This window comes from Lycium ferocissimum, chromosome 4 (assembly GCF_029784015.1).
Source record: "Lycium ferocissimum isolate CSIRO_LF1 chromosome 4, AGI_CSIRO_Lferr_CH_V1, whole genome shotgun sequence".
Classification (NCBI taxonomy): domain Eukaryota; kingdom Viridiplantae; phylum Streptophyta; class Magnoliopsida; order Solanales; family Solanaceae; genus Lycium; species Lycium ferocissimum.
In genome coordinates this window covers 56,446,600-56,455,656 of record NC_081345.1, presented here as the reverse complement: position 1 = coordinate 56,455,656, position 9,057 = coordinate 56,446,600, and positions in this window count along the sequence as shown.

Sequence of the window (9,057 nt, the reverse complement as noted above, 5' to 3'; positions counted from 1 at the left end):
TTAATTTTTTAACTTAATGAATACTAAAAAGCTCGATTAGTGGTTTTCAAGACAAGAAAGAAGAAACAATCAGAAAGGAAAAGGGGAAAGGGTTTACATGGCTGCAAACTGCATATAGAAATAACAAAATGGCTTAGCAAAGTAGGCAAGTAATCAAAAAATGAAATTGCAAAGATCAGATAGTCCAATACTCATACCACAAAAATCAGAACACAGACTTAACCTAAAACCCCTCAACTCTAACCTTGTTCTACCCTTTTAAACCATTTCAGACCCTTTTTTATCAGTTTTAAACTTATACAAAATCATAGTCCTATCATAAGTGACTTAACTAATCAAAAGGCTACATTACTTACTCATTTTGCTTAAAACAGACCTTAATAAACACTTTGAACTATATTTTGAACTTAGTTTACAGTTTTACAACCAAAACAAGATATAAAGCTGCATAAAAAGCAATAAAACAGTAACAATTAACTTGTATGAATAAGTAAATGAAGAATAATTTCAAAAGGATGAATGGTTACCTTTTTAGGGGGCACCTAAAGGCCAAATGGGAGAATAGAATCCAATATCAACACTAGAATAGGAGCCTCAAAACCTTTCCTTTTCAGGGGAGGGAAAACTTGTCTCTTTTTCAAATCAGTGGCGAAGCATTTTAAGATCCATATTGCCTATTTAAAAGTATGGTTTGATTAAAAAAAAAATCGATCTTGATAAAAACCTAGTGTTCATAAAGTTTTGCTTTTTTTCAAAACCTTTGAAGTTTTGCCTGTTTTTCCATCGAAATGTGTGTTATTTATACTTATTTTTCTTGTTTTGATCTTTCTTTTTGTGTTTTTGCTTTTTGTAGATTATGGTCTATTAATAGACTTTTGGTCGATAATTCTTATTCCCTATCTGAAAAACAAGCAAAATAAAGTCCTTATTTTGTAAAGTCCCAATCTGAGGATAGTTCAGACACAACCGCCACGTCCCGGTTCAGGATTATTCAGATACATATGGTTCAGATACATGGTTCAGATAAGTTGAGAGTTGAGCGTGATGGCTCTTATATTGTGGTTCAACAGCATCTGTATTGTTTATATATAGATCGTATAAATGCCTAGGTGTAGAGGAAGAGGAGGAAAAATACTCCCCCGTTCTGGTGATATGGTTCAAACCCGTTCTACTGCGAATCAAAAGGAAAAAAAAAAAGAGGTGAAGAAGTTAGCCGAGATGGAAAAAGAAAAAGGAGTGCAGAAGCTGAGAGTGAGTGGTACTTGGACCCCATTGATGAGTGTAGTTTTGATGGTGATAAAGGAGATAGAGTTGATAGTATAGTTGAGAGCGATGGTTGTGTATCTGATAATGGAGGAGTTTGATCAAGAAAGATAATGGAGGAGTTTGATCAAGAAAAGAGACAATGAAGGAGTTTGTTCAAGAAAAAAGACATTGGAGGAGTTTGATCAAGAAAAGAGACAATGAAGGAGTTTGTTCAAGAATAAAGACATTGGAGGAGTTTGAACTTTGGATCAGTTTTATATAGGGATGGATGTATTGTTAAGGTTGTAAGATTTTTTTATTTTATTACCGCTGTAAAGAAATCTGTGATTCGTCAGTCGAAATAAAGCCAGGTGTCTTTGGGTCAATTATAAGCCAAACCGGAAATAAACCACCTTAGTTTATAATAACTCACTGCTTAGGACAATTTTAGACCATTTTGATCGATGATAAACCAGAGAAATAAAGGCAACCATTGGAATGAAAAGCATGCTGAATTTGCACTAGTCTAATGGGAAAAAAAATTAAAAAAAAAAAATAAAACCCAAACCCCAAATTGCACAAATCTAAGGGATCGTGGATAGGTATACCATAAACCGACCGTCGTCAATAGCTAACAGCTATCATTTAGGCTCGAATTCACGCATGGTCAATAATTAGCCACATGTTATATAAAGACCAAGGACAATATTTGTCTAAGAATCCATAAATAAATAAAATAAAATAAATAAAAGGACATGCCACTATTTAAACACTATAATAACACTTTAATACATTATATGAGAGTCTCCATCCATTGAACACATTATCAAAAGAGTTTTAGGACAAGTAATGGTACTTAAAAAGTCAATATTTGTCTAAAAAAAGCCATAAATAAATAAATAGAATAAAAAAAGGATATTAAACATTATAATAACACTTTATTACATCATAGGAGAGTCCCCATCCATTGAACACATGATCAAAATAGTTTTAGGACAAGTAATGGTACTTAAAATGCTAATATTTGTCTAAAAAATCATAAATAAATAAAATAAAATAAATAAAAAGACGTGATAATATTTAAATATTATAATAACATTATAGGAGAGTCCCCATCCATTGAACACATGATTAAATAAAAAGATGTGATAACATTAATATATCATATGAGAGTCCCCATCTATTAGACACATGATCCAAAGAGTTTAAGCAAAAGTAATGGTTATCTTTAAAACAAGGTTGTGCTTTGAGAATAATAACTTGTTGTCGGACTAATTGGATAGTAGCGTTATGATTACCATTACTTGTCCTAAAACTCTTTTGATTATGTGTTCAATGGATAAAGACTATCATGATGTATTAAAGTATTATTATAATGTTTAAATAGTATCAAGTCTTTTTATTTATTTTATTTTTATTTATTTATGATTTTTTAGACAAATATTGGCCTTTTAAGTATCATTACTTGTCCTAATTTTTTTTGATAATGTTTTAAATGGATGGAGACTCTCATATACTTTATTAAAGTGTTATTATAATGTTTAAATAATGGTATGTCCTCTTTTTATTTTATTTTATTAATTTATGGCTTTTTTAGACAAATATTGGCCTTTTAAGTATCATTACTTGTCCTAAAACTCTTTTGATCATGTGTTCAATGAATGGGGACTCTCATATGATGTATTAAAGTGTTATTATAATTTTTAAATAGTGGCATGTCCTTTTATTTATTTTATTTTATTTATTTATGGCCTTTTTAGATAAATATTGGTCTTTTAAGTATCATTACTTGTCCTAAAACTCTTTTGATCATGTGTTCAATGGATGGGGACTCTCATGTGATTTATTAAAGTGTTATTATAATGTTTAAATAGTGGTATGTCCTTTTTTATTTTATTTTATTTTATTTATTTATGGCTCTTTTTAGTCAAATATTGGCCTTTTAAGTACCATTACTTGTTCTAAAACTCTTTTGATCATGTGTTTAATGTATCGGGACTCTCATATGATGTAATAAAGTGTTATTATAATGTTTAAATAGTGGTATGTCCCTTTTTTATTTATTTATGGCTATTTAGACAAATATTGGCCTTTTAAGTACCATAACTTGTCCTAAAACTCTTTTGATCATGTGTTCAATAGATGGGGACTCTCATATATTGTATTAAAGTGTTAATGTTTAAATAGTGGCATATCCTTTTATTTATTTTATTTTATTTACTTATGGCTTTTTAGACAAATATTGTCCTTGGTCTATACATAACATGTGGAAAATTACTGACCATGCGTGAAGTCTAGCCTAAATGATAACTGTTAGCTATTGACGACGGTCAGTTTATGGTATACCTATCCATGATCCCTTAGATTTTTGCAATTTGGGGTTTGTGGTTTTATTTTATTTTTTTGTCCGTATACTCTTCGTCATCACTATCAGGATCATCCTGTCACCTTGCTCATAGAAATTCAATTCCAATATTTTGAGGTCTCCTCCCGTTTACCCATGTAATCACCACCTACTATAATATATTCTGCAATCGACGCCTCAATAAATCTATAATAGACTACGGCTATGGTCTATGACTGCAATCGACGCCATACTAAGTCGCCAGGGACTGATTCCGATGAAAAGCCGGAACTTTCGCCGGAAACGTGATCTGAATAGTGGATAAATCGGGAGATTTTGGAGGGAATTTTTTTTTTGGGTAATTAAAATGTTGGGGGTTAGGGGTCAAAGTGTAGTTGTTAAAACTTTGGGGCTAAAATTTGATAAAAAAATGTCTGACATGCTGACGTCATAAATGGTGGCTATTCCACCAATTTTTTGAAACTTGTGGCCTTTTGGCAAAATAAGTTTTGAAAGTGGCCTTTTGGCCAACTGCCCCAACCAAGTCACTCGCTCACCGAGACGACGTTGTTGAAAATTTTGAGAAGATGCAACTATTTCCTTAATTATAAGTCCTAATGTGTACCGTGAGTCAAGTCCTAATAGGATACAATTTTTTTTATCCTAATGTGTATTATCCACTTGTGTCCTTTTCTTGTATGTTCCTGTCCAAATTAATAGAATAATTAAGGATATAAAAGTCGTTTAATATTTAAAGGATATTTTAGTTAACCAACATTTATATTCATGCTTTTGAAATAGTATAGATATAGATAAATAGATAGATAGATAATAAAAACTCTAAAAAAGAATGTCATTGCCTGTGATCGAACCCGGGTCACTCGGGTGACAAGCGGGAATATTCACCACAATACTACAACGACTTGGTTGATGCTCTGTCTATTATTTAAAATTATTAGAATTGCAAGTGTAACCCTTTTTTTTCGTCATCCGGGTATGCAACTAGACTCTTTCTTCTTGTACATCAAACTCGGTAAAATTACAAGCATTATCTCAATGCTTGTCCATAGAAATATGAATTATGTTATTCACTGAATAAGTTGACTCACAACCTCACCTTTTATTATTTAGGGAAACTTACATAAACAGCTACCTTTTAACAGCTTCTAACAATTTATAGCTACTTTTCTATATTTACAAATCGTAACTAGTTTTTGTTATATTTCTGTTGTATTTTGCGTTTTTGAAATACAGGGAAATACACGGAAATACAAAGTTCGGCTGAGTTCGCATTTTTGAAATACACTGAAATATAAAATCGCGAGTCAAAATAGGTCGTATATATGGAACATTCTCTTCTTTCATTTTAAATGGTAAATCAAATTAAATCAACCATGTATCACGCATAATCTGTTGAAGTTCCATAATAACCCACGTTTCTCTCTCCAAATTACTCCATTCCAAACTTTTAGAAATACTTCCAAATACGTAAAAATATACACCGGAATACAATAAAATATGGTTGATTGTTTAAGAAATATAAAATTGTAGTATGCATATATACAATGGAATACAATGAAATATATCGAAAATTGTTTCATAAATTAGAAATACATTGAAATACAACGAAATATACTGAAATATACTGAAGCATTTTATCAAACACTTGGTGAGCATGAAGCTCCACAACTCTCATCGGAGGTGGATATGCGTTTAACCACCGGTGAACCACCGCTGCCACCGCGGAGAAGAAGTGGCAGTGTCGAAAAAGTAAAGAACAAACCAAAACGTCACTCCTTTTCTTCAGAGATTTATAAATCAGAGAAACTTAAAAGTTTCAAAGGAATCTGATTTATAGCAACATCAACAGTGAAGAGTTGCCTCCATAACTAAATCGAGAAGGGGTACGAGCTCTCTAGTGTTAGAAATTCGACGAGGATTGCAGAGATTATGTGCTCTATGCCATCAAGAAGAGTTCTCACATACTAGTTCTTGTCATTCCGACACTTCCTTTGTCACAATCTTGAACAATTTTCCGATGAAGTAACTTGACATATTTGAAGGAATCGGGCAAGGGAAATAGATACGACGGATTGGGGCGGTGGAGAGGGAAGAGAGAGAGAGAAAGAGAAGGGTGAGGGAGAAATAAATTTGAGAGGTGAGAGAAAACTAATTTAAAAGAGAAACTTGTGAAATACAGACACTAGTTATGATGTGTAATTTAAGAAAATATTTTAGTTATGAACAATAAATAAAATCAAAGGTAGTTATTATTCATAAATAGGTCTTAGAAGTAGTTATGACAAGTAAATTTTCCTATTATTTAAGACTAGATAATTTAAGGCCCGTGAAACGGGCCCAATATAAATTAGATTTGGACAATTCGCATGTGGTCTTTAACTTTTGCCCCTCAAATTGGTGGTCTTTAATTTTTTTTCTTCGCCTAAAATTCATGGGTTTCTGGTTTGAACCCCCACTCAGACAAAATTTTTTTTAAAAAAATCGCAAGGCAGAGTTTGAATTTCGCTCTGCCGGAGGGGGCAGACTTTGCCTTGAGGCATATTTTTTTATTTTTTTTTTTACTTTTCAAGGCAAACTTTTAGTTATGCCTTAAGGAAAAGTTCCGCCTTATGGGGCATAGTTTTAGTTATGCCTTAACTAAAAGTGTGCCCCATAAGACATAACTAAAAGTATGCCCCATAAGGCGGAACTTTTCCTTAAGGCATAACTAAAAGTTTGCCTTATAAGGCAAAATCTATGCCTTAAGGAAAAGTTCTGCCTTATGGGGCATACTTTTGGTTATGCCTTAACTAAAAGTCGTCCCATAAGGTATAACTAAACTATGTCTTAAGGAAAAGTTCTGTCTTATGAGGCAGACTTTTAGTTATGCCGGATCCAGCATAACTTTAGTTTTTCGTATGCCGGCCCCAGCCCTGCCTTGCGAAATTATTTTTTTATTTTATGCTTGAGCGGGGGTTCGGACCCAGAACCTCAGGTATTCCGTCCACCTTTCCAAGCGAAGGGCAAAACTTAAAGACCACAAATATGAGGGACAAAATTTAAAGACCACAAATATGAGGGGCAAAATTTAAAGACCACCCCAAAAGAAGGACAATCCGCGCAAAAAAATGATTAGATTTCGTATACAGAAAATTTGAAAGCTAACATTATTATTTTGCCTATTTAATAAGAAAAATAAAATGAAGATATTAAAAGTTATTCGCAAAAAAATTATACAACATTCTGGCCCTAACCAAAACTTTCGCATAATTAAAGTAAGGGAATTCTACATAGCATAACTAACTCTATTACATATTTATATATAGTAGCTATAGTTTAAAATAATTACATTCCATAGCTAAAAGTTGTATGTTAATGACACTTATTAGCTATTAAGGTAAAAATACAGAACTCTCTCTCTCCTCCTCCTCTCTCTAACGTCTACAACTCTCTCTCTGCTCGTCTCTCTCTCTCTCTAACGTCCCTTCGCTCTCTCTTCCATTTTCTCTCTCCTTACCTCCACCACCATGGCCGACGTCACCACCATCCTCGCCCTCCTTCCCCTTCTTATCGATCTCAAGAAATAAGGATGGAGGAAAAAGAAACGAAGTTGGGGAAGCTTACGAACATCGATCTCAAGAAATAAGGATGGAGGAAAAGAAACAGAAGTTGGGGAAGCTTACCAGAACATGGAGAAGAGCAAAATGAGCCATTATGTATCAATTAAAAAGGGTCGAATTAAGACACACCACCTCATTTTTCCTCCAGATCTGTCACCACCATCGGTACTGCTCCTTCCCCTTCTTTCTTCCGTCATCATCTTCTCCAGATCTGTTGAATTTTATTTTTTGTATTCAGTTTTTGAGTGTATTCATTAGTTGTTGTTGAGTGTATTCGTTAGTTGTTGTTGAATACAGTGAATTTTGAAGTGTATACAAATGAATATAGTGAAATTTAATTCTTTGTATTCAGTTTTTTTAGTGTATTCATTAATTTTTTTAGTGCAAAATTCTGTATTTTGGGGTGTATTTTGAAGGATTTTTTTTTTTTTTGTATACAATCGGTTTTAAATACAATGTAAAAGTAGCTATAGATGAATACATTTGACATGAATACAGTTGAGTTGAATACATATGACTTATACAGTGAAAAGAATTTTTGAAATTTTTTTATTCGCTGTATTCATGAATACTGCTAGGCCGTTTTATGAATACAGCGAACCATTTTTCGAATACTAAATGCAGAATTGTAGCTACGAAATGTAAATATTGAAACTACAGCTATGGCAAAATTTAAACCCCCAAAGTGTAGTCATTTATGTAAAATTCCCTTAAAGTAATAAAGTGACCAAGCCCAGAAATATTTGCAAGTATTGTTAGTATCAATTATTGGAATGATGTAAAGAACTAATCTAACATTCAAACTGCTTTTTACTATCACGTAAATTTATTATGATCTGAAGATAATTAATTATAACAACTGTGAGTCATTATATGTTAAGGACGATCTTATTAATTTATTGCTCACAGGTAGAAATTAAGATTAAGAAGCGTACCTCACTATCACATGAAGTTTAAAACATATTTATCTCAACTGGTAACATAAAAGCTTTTAGCATGATAAAATATTTATTTTTGGTTCTTTATTCGTGGCAGAATGATATATAATTAATAAGTACTTCTATATTTACATCAATTTAATGAAAAGATCACATATAGTCTCAAATAAGTGTATTTTTCTTTAGACTTTCTTAGAATTAAATTTTAATTTCTTTACCAAATTTTCCTAAGTTTACGATATACTTTACATAGCAATTAATTTCTAGGCCCGGATAGTTTTTTCTTCCAAATTGCTTTTATCAATGTTAATTTGTTACGTAATTTCTCAAATTACGATTATGCTTTTGTTATTTTTGTCATCTTTTTAAAAAAAATATTAATCCGTTTAAATTCTTATACATCTCTATTGTCAATAAATTGTATATTCAAAGCACGATGAATATAATAGTTCATTTTCTGTATCCAAGACTTTATTTTATTGCCTTCTGCTACGAATATAGATTTTGAAAACTCAAATACCTCAATATAATATTTTCATGGGATTTATTAATATTTTTTTAAAAGAGATAACTTTCTTAAAAGGGATTTTTTTCCTTTCTTATTTGAGATAAAAGAATAGCAATATTAAACATTAATTAATATATTGAAAAATAAATAAGTAATATGTTATAATCAATTAATATTAATTTTATTAATTTAAAAGTGTAAAATATTCTCTTGTCAATGTACATAAGTTGGACTAAAAGAGTACCTTTTTAATCAAAATCTGATTTGGCTAATTATAAAGTTAAATCAATAGTTCAAATATCTAAATTAATTTCAATTGTTTAGAATGAAACAAAACATAAATTTGATTTTCTGTTTAAATGATGAATTACTATTTCAAAATTTTAGTGAACACTCCTGCTT